Here is a 15,884-nt window from a genome sequence, read left to right as displayed (position 1 = left end):
TTCTTATCAGATGAAGCCCTACTGTGGCTTTTCTTCAGATGTGAACTATGAGGGGACAAAGCTGTCATTTTTCCCTCTTGACACTAGCAAATAGCCCTGAAACAGGTAAAAGGAATGGCATACCAAAATTATTTTCAACCCAGGGTCCAGGGCAACTGGTGTTTGATAAGCCAGTAAGACACAGTGAATTAAATCATTGCAACCTTTTCTCTTAAAGGTCATACATTTTTATGGAATGAAATTAACAAACAAACAATAGGAAGATACAAAAATGATGTTTTAAGAGCCAAAATTAGTCATATTTTTATTTGGCTGGAAATGAAAACTGCCATGGCAACACTTTATAAGACAGTCCTCAAATTACTTTTTCAGAATTAGCTGGGCTTGGATCAAAACACAGTAGATGGAGACATTTTCATAGGCTGGCAGACTGGGACTCTCCAGCCTGGAATTATCCAGCCAGTTTTAGACAGAGAAACTGGCTTTCTATCTCGAAGTCAGAGACAATGCTTTATTTTTTTTTTCTTTTGCCTCCACATTTTTTTTAATTAGATCATGTTCCAAAGAAAAGAATGAAGGAAAATGCTGCTGGTTTTTCTGTTTTTTGTTTGTTTGTTTTAAAAAGTTGTTTAATGAGCTTCTTTTCTCTTAGTTAACATATTTATATGCATAACCATTTATATGCATCATTTATATGCATCACCAGGAAAATAATGAAAATGCAAGTCCTGTAACAAAGAATTCCCACCTGAGTAACTTTTTTAATGGGGTGGAAATGGTGTGTTAGCTCTTTTTTCTTCTATGCTCCCTCATTCTTCTTTTCTATTTCAGTTGCCTGCTTGGAATGCAGTTGTTTTGGTTTGTAGTGTTTTACAGAAATAAAGCTTTAAAAACTGCTGTTAACTCTTAGTATTTTACAAAAGCAAACCACAAGCACCATCACCAGCAAAAAAGCTACTGAGATTTTAATGAGTTAAAAGGTAAATTGAAAGAGCAAAATCAATCTCAAATGTAAAACTGATGAGTTTTGGTGCCTAGATTGAGAGAGGAATGTCAGAGGAAAAAAGTATTACAAATTAACAGCAGGTATTTCATGTGACATCTACAAGAAGCAGACTTCATCCTCTGGGATTTAAGTGGACATATTCTTGCAGCATCGAGTAACCTTATCCCACAGTCATATCCCACAACAGCTTCTTTCTCAGAACTATTTGGTCCTGGATGTCATTAGGTAAAAGACTTTAATTAAATGGATCGATCATCTCCAGCTCCAAAGTTCTTCAGTGCAGTTCTTGACAATTCATTCAATATTGAATTTACCATGACTGGGTCCTCCAGTTCTTAGATCCTGAAAAAGAAATTGAGAGCTACCATCTACTCTTTCTCTGATAGCAAAGACAGCTTTGGGAACAGAGCGATGCTAATTTCCAACTGCCTGTCTCCTTCTGGAATAATTGCCAGATGGATCTAAAATTTTGCCTTGCGTGTCGTACTGCCCAGTAAGCCAAGTGTATTGCACAAGACCATAATGCAGAGGCCTGGTTAATTTTGTACCAGTTGTTCTACTGTTTCTTCATTTTCAATAGTTTCAATTCCTGTCCTGGTCCCATTGGTGTGGCTTTATTTACTGGCTCCCCCTGTGTCATGAACTTAATCCCTAACTTCAGATGAAGGCTGAAGGCTGAGTTCAGAGAGAAAATATTAGTAGCCCTTCAGCTTTGAGGTGCTTGTTCATTAGAGTTCATCAGTTTGGGGACTGTTTGCTGTTTTGGAAGACAGAAACAGAGAAAAAGTATGAATGCTGCTAGCCTGAACAAAAGGTTCTGCTATTGGGAAGAGAAGAGAAAAACAAAAAAACCCACCACACAACAAAAACAGAGGTAAGAGCTCTGCAGTGGCAGGAGTTGTCAAAAAGCCTTCCCCATCAAACAGACTTCAGAGAACCACAGCAGACGGATTTTCAGTTCCAGTCAAATGCAAGAGTGTGGGAAGTTGACATGCTGTCCCTTGGAGAGCCGAGGTATTGACAAAAGACATGCAAACTTGAAAAATGTACATTTGTGGAAAAATCCATCCTGACAAGTGACTGCACTTAAGTCGCCAAATGGACTTCACCCCTGGGATGAAACTCAATTATTGTTACACATCCAATGAATCCAACCATGGAGAAAGCACATGGCCAATAAAAGGGAACTGTTCAGTAATCAGATCTTTCAAAAACTATTTAGCTTTTTGCCATTGAGTACCTTCTGTAAGTGACGTGTACTTCCCTGAAAACCTGCTTGGCTCCTTGACTAGCTGGTTAGAAATGCTGAGCCATTCGGAGTTGTTCTGGAGCACAGGCGCATCCCGCAAAAACCATTCAAAAAAATTTATGAGACCTTTCTGAGGAGGTATCTGGCTTGGCTTTTCAGATGCAGTTTGTATTTAGTACATTGAAGAATGCCTTGTGTTTGGGGATAACTTTATGATACTGGCTGTAGGGACTATTTCATGCTAAAAGAATTGTGTTATGTGGTTTAGTCCAGGGAGTCTCAGTAAAGGCTCCATTAAGTAAGAAGCTTGCAAACCCTAAGTCATTAAGACAGTCTTCCATTTTGAGTGAGGAAGTGGCCGGTGTGCCGCTCCTGCTCAGAGTTTATCTTTCTGTGTGAATATTTGCCAGGTGCCATTTCTCTCCTTTTGAGATTACGTTATCATTTGTACAATTTGTGTACTTTTTATTTGCTGTCTTCCTGATTTGAGCACAGCCACAGTTACGATCATGAATAAATCCTTCTCACTGAAAGATCTGGTTTGGGTCATTTTTATTTTCTGCTTCATAAATGAAAGTCAGCCCCACTAATGGCATCCAAGCCATTTGTTTTGGGATGCACCTGCACACAAATTTGTTTTACAACAAAAACCATCTCTATGAAACTGAACACTGCAACTGTTCTTTGCTAAAAACAGGCAACAGGAGCTGGCAGATGCTTTTAAGAACATGGGTATTAGGTGCTAGTGTTTCATAAATCCACTTAGTTTTCTATGGTCAAATTTGAAACCTTTGCTTCTTTTACCAGCCATCTAGTTCTCTGCTGCGCCTGTTTGTTTCCTTAGCTTTGCCATGGTGCTTTTTAGGTGTCTTTTTCTAGAATAAATAGACTATATTCATGACAATTCAGAATGCAGCTTCCCTCGGTTATGTGAAAATCCAGTTCCAGCAATGTGTACACACACATATGTGAACATGCCACAGAGACATTTGCACTTTAACTCATCAATAGCGGGACAAGTGTCTGGGGACTGGGGACTAAGCTGTTGCTCTTTTTTCTTTTTTTTTTCCTTCTTTCCTCCTTTTTTATTCCCATTGTTTCAACCAGCATTTTTTCCCCCCCACAATCTGTCTGCGTTTCTCTTTCTCCTTGCAAGCTAGTAATTTGGACTTGGAAGATTCTCTGGGCTGCCAAGCAACTAGTTTCTCCTTATTCAAATTTTCAGGGGAGAATGTAGCACATCCGTTTATACTGTCACCCTGACAAGTTTGAGCCCACTCTCAAGATGGGAGTTATCAGGCACTATCAAGTTAAGCAACAGCCATCAAGGATTAAGCATCAACAATCAAGTCTGCACCATTCCAGGCTGAGAACAGTGAGCTACAGAAAATTGTTCAGAATGGTTTTATTCATATATCATGAGTGGTATTGAAGAGGGTACTGCATTTAACACTTCTTCAGCAGCAGGTATCCAGAATTTGGCTGTTCTGAAGCATTACGTGGGTGCTTTGATCTCAATCCATGGTAGGAATGCACATGGAAAACTCAGGGAGCCACAGGGCCTAGCAAGATTAAGGCCATTCTCAAGACTACTCTTCACTTCTTGACGTAATCGGAGCCAAAGACCATTTAACATTTATAGTAATTATATGAGCAATATTATCTCAACAAAACAAAAAGTCCACAGTGAAGCTCCCCAAGAATCTCCTTGAGGAGCTGAAAAACCTGCCTTTGACCCCTGTAAGCCATTTTCATAAAAACACTCTATAATTGCTTCGTATTTATGATGAATCTTCATCACACTCTTAAGTCTGTCTAGCTAAGTTGTTTCTCTAACACTCTCCTTAGCGTTTGCCTTCAGAGATAGAATGATTCAGCACAACAAGAACATAGTGTGCAAGTCTGCCATTAAGCAAATATTTTTCATTGTCTGCAGAATCCCTAGAATTCAGCAGAGGAATAGACTGCTATTTGAGCCAAGAAACATCTGAATGTCATGTAAAGTTCAGTTAATTATTTTCTAAATAGTCATGAGCACTACTCGAGCTTACAGTAGGGTTCAGATGGTATTGTTGTGATCACGCTGTAGCCGTTCATCTGAGGGGAATGTTTGCTTTCACTTTGGTCTGCTTAGTTTCACATTGTGACAAAGCCATCTCAGTAAAGGATGCATTCTCAAAGCCTTACAGAAACTGTGGCTGCGGTCTTCTAAAAATTGCACCATTGTGCTTCTGGGGAATCAGCTTAGTCTGATTAGAAATCTGCACAAACCCCATGTACGCTTCATTCAGAAGCACACATACCAGCTGTGGCCACAGCAAAATTCACATCAGCTGCATCTTCATCACAATCTCTATCTATGTTTATGGCAGCATAAAATACAGAGGAAGTGCTTTTGAGTGTTTTGGTTCTGTGCCACAAGGAGTGAGCTTTCTGGGCTCTCTGCCCTGTTCCAGCAGTGCTGAGGGCAGCTGATTATAAAAGAGTTGCTCCGGCAGGAATGAGACAACACTAGTGAGCAACCTCTGAGCACACCTCATCATGCCTACTGCTCTAACTTCACAAGTTCCGCAGGTAGCTAAGGATCACTGCGTTTGTAGTTCCTACTCCAAGTCTTGAGATCTGCAAAATAAGCCAGAAGGTCTGACTTCATTCTATTGCCTGAGTTGCCATACCAAACCCCTGAAACACAGCCTAAGGAGCACAGGAGCACATCCTTGCCCAGGTTTACAAAGGTATCTAAGCATACCAAGATGCAGACAGACACCTAATAGGATTTATAAAAGTGCCTAAGGGAGTTTGGGACCTAATTCCCATTGGCTGTCAATGGGAATTAGATGTGTAATCTACTTAGGCAATTTGAAAATCCCACTGGCTGCATCTTTTCATGGCTAAGTACCATTACAAGCCTTAGCCCTAATGAATAGAATTATTATTATACTTGGTTTCGTTTCATAAAACTGTGATCTTGGTAGGAAGGCTCAGAGGAAGCTTCACTGGGAAAAACTGCTCAGCTCCAGGCACAGATGGGTACTGTGGAAGTGTCAGGAAGGAATAACTGAGCTGTTGCAGCAGTCTCCATTATCACCACTATACCTGCAGCTAGCCCAGAGAGCTCCCAGGGTGGTTGTGTGTTGGTCAGTTCGGCTTTAATGTGTGTCACGCAAAAAATGCAAGTAACATGGTGAAGGAAATTTTGGCTCACTCACAGCAAAGTAACAAAGAAAACAAAACCAGAAGTGTGCAGGGGCTGTGACTAGACAGTTGAAAGCATTTCATTTTTCTTGCAAAGAACGGCGTTGGAATCGTCTCAGCTCTCCATGGACTGAATTAAGTCCCATCTGGTACTGGAGAGGATTCACAGCTCTGGGCAGTACGAGGACTCTTTGGTTCCTCTTTTTTTGCTCAGGCAGCCCAGACATGGGCTGCAGTACAAAGTTTAACTAAACAACAATCTATTCCTTTCCCTTTTTCTCATCAGGCATGGACTCAAAAAATAACCAAACTTTCCATATCCATACAACCGTTCAAAAGCTTTTCAAAGCCTGTTTTCCCTGGATTTCTACAGGATGTAGTTTTCATTAAACCAAACTCAACCCCCTGCTAATTGTTTATCCACTTAACTTTACATGCCTAGAGTTGTGTGGTGAGAGTCAGTTCAGCATACAAAAGGGTCTGGATGAGTAACTCAGGTGGGAAATAGCTGGGAAAGGTTTCTAGCTTGTCTAAAGCTGCAGGAAGATAGTAGTTATACGGTTTCGATGAAAAAACAAGGCAATTACAATGCTTTTTGAACTTAGTGGAATTTTAAAATACTCTTTGCTGATATCAACATTGTGTTCGTTAAACATATTTTGACACTGAAAATTATAACAATCTAAAACAATTTTAAGATGTTAAGTGTATTTCTGGGTGAGAAGCTTGCTTTGAATCAGTGTAATCCTTGGCCAGATAACATGCCATATACATGTAGGTAGTGGATGCTCCATACAATGACTTAGAGTGACCAGAAATCTGGCTGAAATCTTTAAGGACATGATTATGAACTTTTTGTCATGTCTCACCAAGTGTGTAGAGTGCATAGAGAAGAAACCTGAGGACTGTGAGGAGATGTGGAATGATCTTGTATGGCAGAGTGAGCTGCACTCCAGAGGGTGTAACAATAATTTTGCAAATGCTGCTTTTTACGATGTCACTGTTTGCATTTCCTCTAGCGAGTGGTAAGAACAAGCTAGGACATGATTGCATGCCAGTCACTTAAAATGGCACTTAAAATACAGCAGTTTTCCTGAGTGTCATGCCAGAGAACATGTCCCAGAGCAGGATTTCTTAATCTCCTGACCAGAACCCTTGTTTACCATTTCAGCAGCTATACGTGCCCAGAGCTAAACACAGCCGCTCTGCTGTGCAGGCTGCTATCGCCTGAAGTTCAGTGTAGTTGTTTGTCAAATCAGAAAGAGAAGGGCACACACTGAATGTGATTGCCGTGCCTCCTGACACACCTCAAAGCCAAGAACTAGCTGAATGTCCCATGAAAACAAGCAAGTGGCTGGGTGCAGTTGGCGCTGGGGACTGGGATTGTCTCAGCAGTCACCAGGAGCCCACACGAGGCTTGGCAGTAGCCAACTGAATTCAGTTTCAGTGCAGAGTGCAACTGCCTGCTGAAATCTTGCCACAGCTAGAATTTCTTCCCAGCACACCCATTGCTGAGCAACAATGTGTGTCCTTTTCTAGAGAATGGGATCGGCCCAGTCTGGCTCTTGAGAAACACACCAGCTGCACTTGAGAGGATGACGGGATGAATGCTAAAGGAGCTCTGCAGACGCAGCAGAATGCTGGGTTTTCGTAGCTAAAGGCAACTCAGCAGCAGGATCCCTTGTGTGGCAGAGACACCCTTGCCAGAGGCGATGGCATTTAGGTGCAATGGGGAAAAGGGGATACAGCATTACAGGCAGGAGAGGGGAGGTGGATGTACAGAAGCCAACTGATCTGTAAGGTCAGCCAGCTGCTGCTTTTTTTTTTTTTTTTAAATTATTATTATTATTATTTATTTTTTTCCTAAGCCTATTTGATGCTAAAGAACTGGAGGGATGTTAGGACTAACTGCTTCCTGGCACAGAATCCACAGTCATTGTGCAACATTCCTTTCAGCTCAGCTTTGCTGACATGCTTCGTTCTGACCTCAAATATCTCAAGTTTTTCCAGTCCTGAGCTCCTCTGCAAGTGAAAAGGCCTGTGTCAGTGATACTGTGCCAAAATACCTGGGGAGCTGGGCCAGACTGGAAAGACTGGGCTGGTCTTCCTATGATCTCGGGCAGGGGGTCGAGCTGTGCTGCAGCTCTGGGAGGCCAGTCTCCAGCAGAGAGGAACAGGCATCAGGTGGGCTGTGGAGGGTTAGTTCGAGTGGATGAGTGAACTGAGTCAGTGAGCAGCACTGACTGCTAGCAGGCAAATGGCTCAGTTCCTTTCTTTCCAGTGGAAAATATTTCAATAACATTTTTGGGGGGGTCTTTTCATCAACATTTTTCTTAGATCCCTTTTCATTCTCTGAATAAAAGGAAATCATCCTTGACAAAATAATGGGTGAATACTGCCGTGAAAAAGCCAGCTCCCACTGACTGTCCCCTGCTCTTTTAGTAGACATTTTCCAACAAACTGTAACAAGGGCTCTGGAATTTCATCCGTCCTTGAGTGTGCTCCAGATGAGTTTTACTTGGAGTGGTTCATGTTCCTTCCAGCTTCTGCATTTTTTTTTTTCCACTGCTGGTTTGATTCAGCATCTTTTGAAGAATGGACATCTTTCTGGTGACTCCATCAGGACTAACTGAGCTGTATGCACAATGCGGAGGAGGCACAGGTTCCAGTTTATCCTCATCTCTTCACCTCTTGGTAGTGATCACAACAATCCTCACTATACCTGTTTTTTCACCTGAATATACCTCATAAATATCAGACTTGGGATATTTCATAAGTTCTTTTCCTTTCTTTTCATCCACTTCCTCCTTTAATTAGTGAGGATAAGTTAGCTGACGTCTGGAAGAACCTGCCCAGGTAGTTTTATTTCCCTGTGTTTTCTTTGTTTTGACTTTTTCTTCATTATTTTGTTTGGAAAATGCCCTCAAAAAAGAGCTCATTTGCCCTTCCAGTCCCAGAGCAGAGTCTGTGTTGGTGCATGTGCATGTGGGCACATACATGTATGCGTAGCTGGTGGTATCTCTGTGAAATATCTCTCTTTCTTGTCTTTCCTGTTTGAACTGCATATCACAGCACATTGACTGGCAACCGCAAACAGATGAGTTACTGGATATGGGGGGAAAAAATCTAGCATTCAATGGACACGATCGTTATTTTACAAAAGTGCCTACCTGTAGCTGTAAAGAGGAGTTTGTTTCTCCAGAGGTCTTAAAGGAGCCATGCTGGAGATGCTGGGGAGGGTTTGATAATGTTACTTGTTTATGCTCTTTGAGAGTTCTGCTTTGTCTTTGATCTGTGTGTGGGCATCTGTATTTACCACCTTCACTCACCATTTTGTGATCATGTTAGCTTTTTTAAGGCTTTGCAACAGTTCTAATGCTTTTTACTCAAATTGCCCTGTGAGAAGTGTTAGTTCTTTTTGGAAAAGGGAATACTGAGACATGAAACTCTACAAGGTCTAATGCCTCCTCCTGACTTGTTGCATGTTCAGTGGGTTTTGACTGCTGGAGCTCTTCCCAGCAGCTGATGCTGTGTGAAATAGAGGAGACTTCACTCAACTTTAGCTTAAGGGGCCTGGGATTCATTTGAAAGTCTATTTTTGATTAGCTGGATTTAGCTAGTCAAAGTTTACACAGCTGTGGACAGATTCAGCTGTGCTGGTGGCAGATGCTGCTGTTCCCAGGAGACCATCCTTATCTACCTTGCCAGGGGTTACCACCCCAGCCATTCTACCAATGAGACACCCCACGAGTGGTCCTGGATTCAAGCAGTACCAGGTGGGTGGATGAATGAATGTGTAGTTGGGAGGATGAACTAACTGATCCAGATGATTTTGCAGGAAGCAATCTAAAGCCCACTCACATAAGCCTGCTCCATCAGCAGCTCTAAAGAGGGAAAGATGGTGTAGGTAGGTCAGAGACGTACAGCTGGGGTCTCACACTTGTACAACTACATGGAGAAGAGGACACCTCTTGCTGTCGTAAGTCATGAAATAACATTTCTCAGTTTCTGCTTCACTCTCCTCCTTGCTTTGCCAGGGCTGCTTAGAGCAGAACTGGTGAAGGTGTCCCTCACTGCATATGTACGCTGGGCAGACATAGTACTTGGCCCTCCTCCTGCCCTATGGAGCACTGTGGAACTGCAAAGCCTAGAGATAGGGAAAATTTACATCATGAGTGAAAGTGGTAAAGTCTGACCAAAGGTCAGAGAGTGACATGGAAACCATCCAGAATTAGAATTGATTATTTTTAGCAGGCAGCTCTATTCTTGAGCATTGCTCTGTCTGGTTTGCCCTAGCACTGGGGCCACTCCTCCTAAATATAAAGTGAAGGCTGCTCTTCAAAGAATCAGGGTGTTAAAGGATTAATCGGTACTTCCAGCAAACATACATGGTGCAGAAGAGAAAAAAAGATTTGTCCATGCTTTAAAGTAGCTAAAAACTGGCAGCAGTAACAAAAAAGCCTTAAACTGATGGGCAAATATGGAAAGCAAACATATTTGCTCTGCTGAGCAGGGACAGATATATCTAGTAACACTAAGAGAAAGATATCACTTTTGCCTAATCGTAATGGCATTTCAAGCCCACAGATTTCTGGAAATCTAGTGGAGGCCAAATCACCTGACATTTCTGGACAGATTTGCTGACCAAGAATCAGCTCTGAACTTTGGACCATTAGTCAAAACGAAATACTTTGTGTTTGGTAGTTATCAGAGTGTCTGGAGCCCTGTGCTGTGTGATTTGAGTGCCAATCAGCTAAGTGCAAAGCCAGTAGGCCAGGCTGATCCCTATCGGCCTTGCCTTCATCTCTGGTGCCCTCAGCCTGGATGATCAGACCCAAAGCCTAGGGGTCTTCTCTGGGCTTTACCTAGCTCTCCTAGGGGAAAGGGTGTTTAGTGGAAGAAACCACCAAATATTTGCAACCCTGAAACTGTGCTACAGAGACACCTGTTGGCACCTGCTCCTCACCCCTGGATTTAGCAACTTCTGCCTCCTCTTTTCTTCCACCCTACCCACAAGATTACTCCTTGTTCCCTTCTTCGCCCACTTGCCATCCTGGGAAGTGAAGGGTGCTGCTCCATTTTGTCTTCTTCCTAATTCGGGACTGCAGCTGTGGCCTCCAGATCTAGGGCCACCACTGAGCCTGGGCCTGGGCCTGGTTCTGGTCCTGGTCCATGCTGCTGGTACCCAGAGCCACGCCACTGCTCCTTCATTAGGCTTCCCAGCACCACAGGCTGCAGTCACACAGCGCTGAGCTGCCCTGCTCAGACCTGCAGGAGCTGGCTCGCAGCTGGCAGGACTTCTTCATTCAGGCTCAAATGCAGCTGCAGCACTGGAGCCCCTGTGTCCAGGGAAGTGCTGTAGCCACATGAAAGCAGTGCTGCATTTTAGCAAACATCTGGGGTTCAGGTAGTGTGCAGTAACATTCCTTGGACATCTCAGAGTCAACTATACTTCTCCAAGTGCCCGTTGCAGATACACACAAGGGCTCTTGATGGGAGCTGCTGAAGAAGTATGATTCAGGCGTGCAACCTTCAGCAGGCCCGAGCATTCCTGGCATGAGGTCAAGGCTCTCAAAGCAGCTGTGCCCCTTTGCTAATGGTTTGACAAATAGGAACATTTCTGCGTTTGTCACAGAATCCCCAGGCCTGTTGCTTTCATGTTTCCCAGGGCTTTAATTCCATGCCAGTATATTGGGCTGGCGGGGGAGAGAGGGAGAAGCAATGCTCCACAGATGGTCCAGGCTGGAATATCCTGGGAAGCATTAATCCTCTGAAGACAAATATTCCTTGAAGAGAGAGATATTAAATATGTGCTGCATTTCTACAAACGCTTGGAGCTGGCACAAGCCTGCCCTGCAACAACCTCTTTCAGAGGGAAGTCCACCATTCCCCTCCTTTTGCCTCCCCCTTCCTGGCCCGGGGCTGCTCCTTTCCCCGTGCTGGCACTAGCACACACATGGCTGTGCAGTGAACCAGGCCAGGGAACTCTGCCAGGTTAAAACTAAGCAATTTCCTTTTCCCCAGGTTAGTTTTAACCTGGATGAGTTCCCCGATATGGTTCACTGCAGGGCCACAAGAACACTTGTGTTGGCGTGAGGCGGAGGGAGAGTAGCAGAGGGAGTGAAGAGGAATGTGGGCTGGGGGTGTGGGAAGGAAGGGCCATTTCCTTCAGCAGCCGTGCAGGTTTATGCTGGCTTAGAGACTTGGTGTATCTGTGGTGTTAATTGCTGAAAATGATGTGCTCCAAGCTATGTGTCACTGCTGAGAGGTTTTCAGGAGTAAAAGCTTCTCTCCCCTTTAACACAGGAACTTACTTAGGTAAATAGATTGCAGTTTGGAGAGCTGGAGACAAAACTGAGTTCCCCAGGCTTATTATGACAAATAATCAACAGCCTACCTAGGCATTATAAAAGGGGAGACGGAGGCAGTGGGAAGGGAAAATCTGTTTCTAAAATTATACAGCAGATTAGGACCGGAGCCACAGTGACCTGGCATGTCTCCTTGCAGCTTGGTCCCCACCAATGGCTTCCCTGTCCCTGTGTGGCAAGTAGAAGAGGTCAGTTGTCTGCTGAACTGCCCTCAGGTCCCACTTGTGCTGAGGGTCAGACTTATTATGCATTTATTTAAATATGAAGGAGAATAAGTCTTCTGAGTGGCAATGTGGTGGAGGATTTGTCAGAAGTTAACTAATTTACCCTAATAAAATGGAAATTAATTTGTAGAATCATAGAATCAAGGAATGGATAGTGCTGGAAGGGACCTTAAAGATCACCTCATTCCATGCTATCTGCCATGGGCTGGGATATCTTCCACTAGAGCAGGTTGCTCAATTCCTCATATGTGAGTGGAGCTTTCTCTGGATGTACAGTGATGTAACTGAAGGCAGTTCCTGAAAGTCTGTAACAGGAGCAGGCCTGTTATAATACTCGACAGCAGTATATGCAGGTATTCTGCTTTCCAAATCATACTACTGGTGTTCTACTAGATTCATCTGAGGAGCCCAATAAATTCTGGGGAACAAACTCTGCCTTTAATTTACAGCTGCAGCCAACAGGAAGATACCAGATTCTGACCTGTTAATGGAGAAATGAGCATCAGCAAAGATTTCCAGCAAAATATTTGCTCCTCCACAGTGGGCAGTTCTGGGGTTAGTGGGGCTGCTCTGCATTGACTTGGTTTTCTCCAGTGTGAAGACGTGTCCTGTTCACTATGTTTGATGTGTGTGTAATGCACACTGAATCAGCCCCCGTCTGTTGCATTTTGAAGGTGAGGTCCTTGTGCACAGATTGTGGTCAAAGGCATATGAATTTCCCCCCTTTTAAAGAAAAAAGGTTAATTTTAGTTACTTTCTTTCCCTTTTCTTTGGTTCCTTAGAGAATTATTGTCTTCCACTGAGAACATACTTTAAAGTTATACTTGACCATATTTCCGTACCTTTTCCCACCTGAGGAGAGATGTACTTGAACTGATTTACATATTTATTGAATATATGTTCCTAGGATGGCCACACTGCGACGTCGTATCTCATTTACAGTGTGTTCCTGCTGGCTCAGTAGCTTGTTAAAAGAAAGACACCGTAAAAAGAAAAAAAAAAATGCAATGTATTATATGTGAACTGCAAACATAAAAGTGACTGAAGTATGGAGAGAAAGAGATAGATTGGCAGCCTGGAGACATAATAACATAATAAGCTATTAAGCCATTTAAGGGAGGCCTGCTGAGTTTGTTGTTCAATTACTGTTACTGATGAAGAATGTCAATAATTATGATTTTCAACCCTGTATGACATTTACATTTGTAAAAGTTTCAGACACTGGCTTTACCCAAACCCAGTGAAGCTCCTTTTAAGGAGCTAGGATGAGGGTCACAATACATTATTAAGTATTACCTGTATGTATGTGCTCTGGATATTTGAAGCCCACAGTCTTTAGTCTACTGTGGGGAGCTAGAGCCAATCAAAGCCATAGGACGGTCTGATCTCACGTCTGCGTCAGGGGCAGAGATGAAGAAATAGGAATGTTTACTCTTCCCTGAGTCAGACACATGGTGAAGTACTTCTTTGTAGTATAACTTCATGAAAACATGGCATAGGAATTACAGAAAAGTGGCAACTTCATCTATCCATCATCAACACTGACCATAACTTGAATACTTTGAAGAGAACCTTCTGGATGTTTTCTGCTTTAGGAATGACTGTTACCTGAATCTCTGGTGCTGTAAAAGATAGTTACAACACCATTTCTTGATTTTAGTTTGGAATAGTAGCTCTGTCTGTAATAAAATGTCTGCGTGGGACTTTTGCTAGTGGCTGAATTTCAGTCTCTGAGGGGTGGATCAGGTCAATTCTGTGTTTGCAAATTGCTAACAATATGGCACTGTTTTGTTTGCTTCTCTCCCACATTCTTATCTATCTGTCTTTCTACCTACCTGACCCTTTATCTTTTTTTTTTTTTTTTTTTTTCTGCTTAGATTTAGAAAAATTGATTTTTTGGAGAAAAAAGAATTGGATTAACTCTTTAAACAGTGGTTATGGGGAAGTCACATTAACATCTCTTGTTTTACACATACATAGTTAATGAGAATTAAAGTGCCCTAGATGTTTGCAGTGACAGATTTATTATGGTAAGAAAGGGTAAAAGGATTAAGAAACTCTGGGTTTGTAGAGGTTTTCTGGGGCAAGGTCATGTAATCCCACAAACCAACTTTTCTATAGCCCCTGTTACCCAGTGGAGATGACAAAACAATTAAGATGATCCAAAAAAGAGAAATGAGGGTAATTTTAAAATGCCATGTGATAATTTATCTGAAGGGTCTCATCGCTCCAGATTCATTTCCTATGCACTGTAATAGTGTTGGTCCTTATAACTGTCTTTGGTAGTCAGACAGATATTACAGCTGAAATATGTAAGCATTGTGTTAATTTTTAGCATAAGTTATTGGAAGCTATAAATAAGGTCTCACTCTGACTATTATCCTTCATTGATATATAAAATAATCATCTGAAAAAAAATCACAGATTCATTATAATATCAAATAACATTCATTTCCAAAATCAGAGGGACTTACACCATTGTTTTAATGTGTGTACTTCATGAAAGGATGATGGCCAGGTGGTTTTCCATACGTAACAGTGTAGCTTAGTAATTATTCCTTATTTATGCTGGTACAGGTGAAATTAGAACCTGATCCCAACTTCTCAAGGGCTTACTGTTTATGTATATTATGTCATCCCAGATAAATACTTTGTGAAAAAATATACATTCTGAAAACCTTCTCTTGGAAGAATTTGAAAGGATTCTTTTTGTCTTACACATCCCCACAGTCATTCTTTTTCAAATTTTTAATCAGCATGCCAATGAAGACATTATTGTTATTTTTATTTACTCAATGCCCAGATAATCAATACTGTTGTAAGTAAAGGGAGAAAACCCTTTTTCACACACAAAAAAATATTAATATAAATAGTTTTAAATACATAAGATGTTTTGTGTTAAGTATTGCCAGTGCTGGAAGATGCTGAAGGTTTCATTTGAACGGTTTGGTGCAAGGTTCTCTCTTTCAGCAAGCCTGTGTCTAAAACCCTGTTGTGTAATGGCTCGAGCTGCCAACTATTTTGAAAAATAAACTGCTAAGTTGGATTCCAGTTAAGCAATCAGCTTTAATAGTCTGGAGAAAGGGTGAGCAGCTTTGTTCCTCTTCTTTGAAGTCTGGGTTAACCTCCTTCATTGCTTTGTCTGTAATCAGTTTGGTTCATAGAGAAAGCCTTCCTCTGTGCTAACCATGCTGCTTGGACCCAAGGTGCTTCCCAGCTCCCAGTGCGGTTGTGAGGGTGTGTGGCTCTTGTACCAACCAACCCCGATCTTTATGAAGGGTTCTGGATTCCATGAAAATCCTGGGGAGTGGTTTCACAGTCATCTGGAACTGATCTATATCTGCATGACGCCAAGAGGGCAGGTCTTCCCCTCCTGTCAGTGTCTGGAGACAGCTCTGCCAGCAACATAAGGATCTCCTGGAGCATAGTTTCACTATAGCCTGAGCTGGGCTGTGCTGAGACGTGCACGGCTTCTGGCTGTGTGTACCTTCTGCACTCGGTGGTGGTTCAGAGTTCGACTTAGCAGAAACTAATGGCTCTTCTCGTTATGGGGTTACTTTGCCATCTTAGTGAGCTGAACTGGCTCGGGAAGGAGGAAGCCCCATGGGCACCTCTTCCTGTGCCAACATACAAATGAGAACACACACAAGAGTTCAATATTTGTTAGCGTAGATCTTGAGAAAGAGAACGTCAGACCTGGAGTACAACAAATATGTATGACTCAGTCATTCATTCACCTTAGGACTTTCATGTTTTGGTTACCCAGTACATTTGTAAACACAGTGGTATTTACTTTCTTGTTTAAACACCTATCTTGCTGTTGTCTGGGTCACTTCTGCTCC

Source organism: Oxyura jamaicensis, chromosome 13, assembly GCF_011077185.1.
Source record: "Oxyura jamaicensis isolate SHBP4307 breed ruddy duck chromosome 13, BPBGC_Ojam_1.0, whole genome shotgun sequence".
Classification (NCBI taxonomy): domain Eukaryota; kingdom Metazoa; phylum Chordata; class Aves; order Anseriformes; family Anatidae; genus Oxyura; species Oxyura jamaicensis.
Note: the sequence above shows the minus strand (reverse complement) of the source record.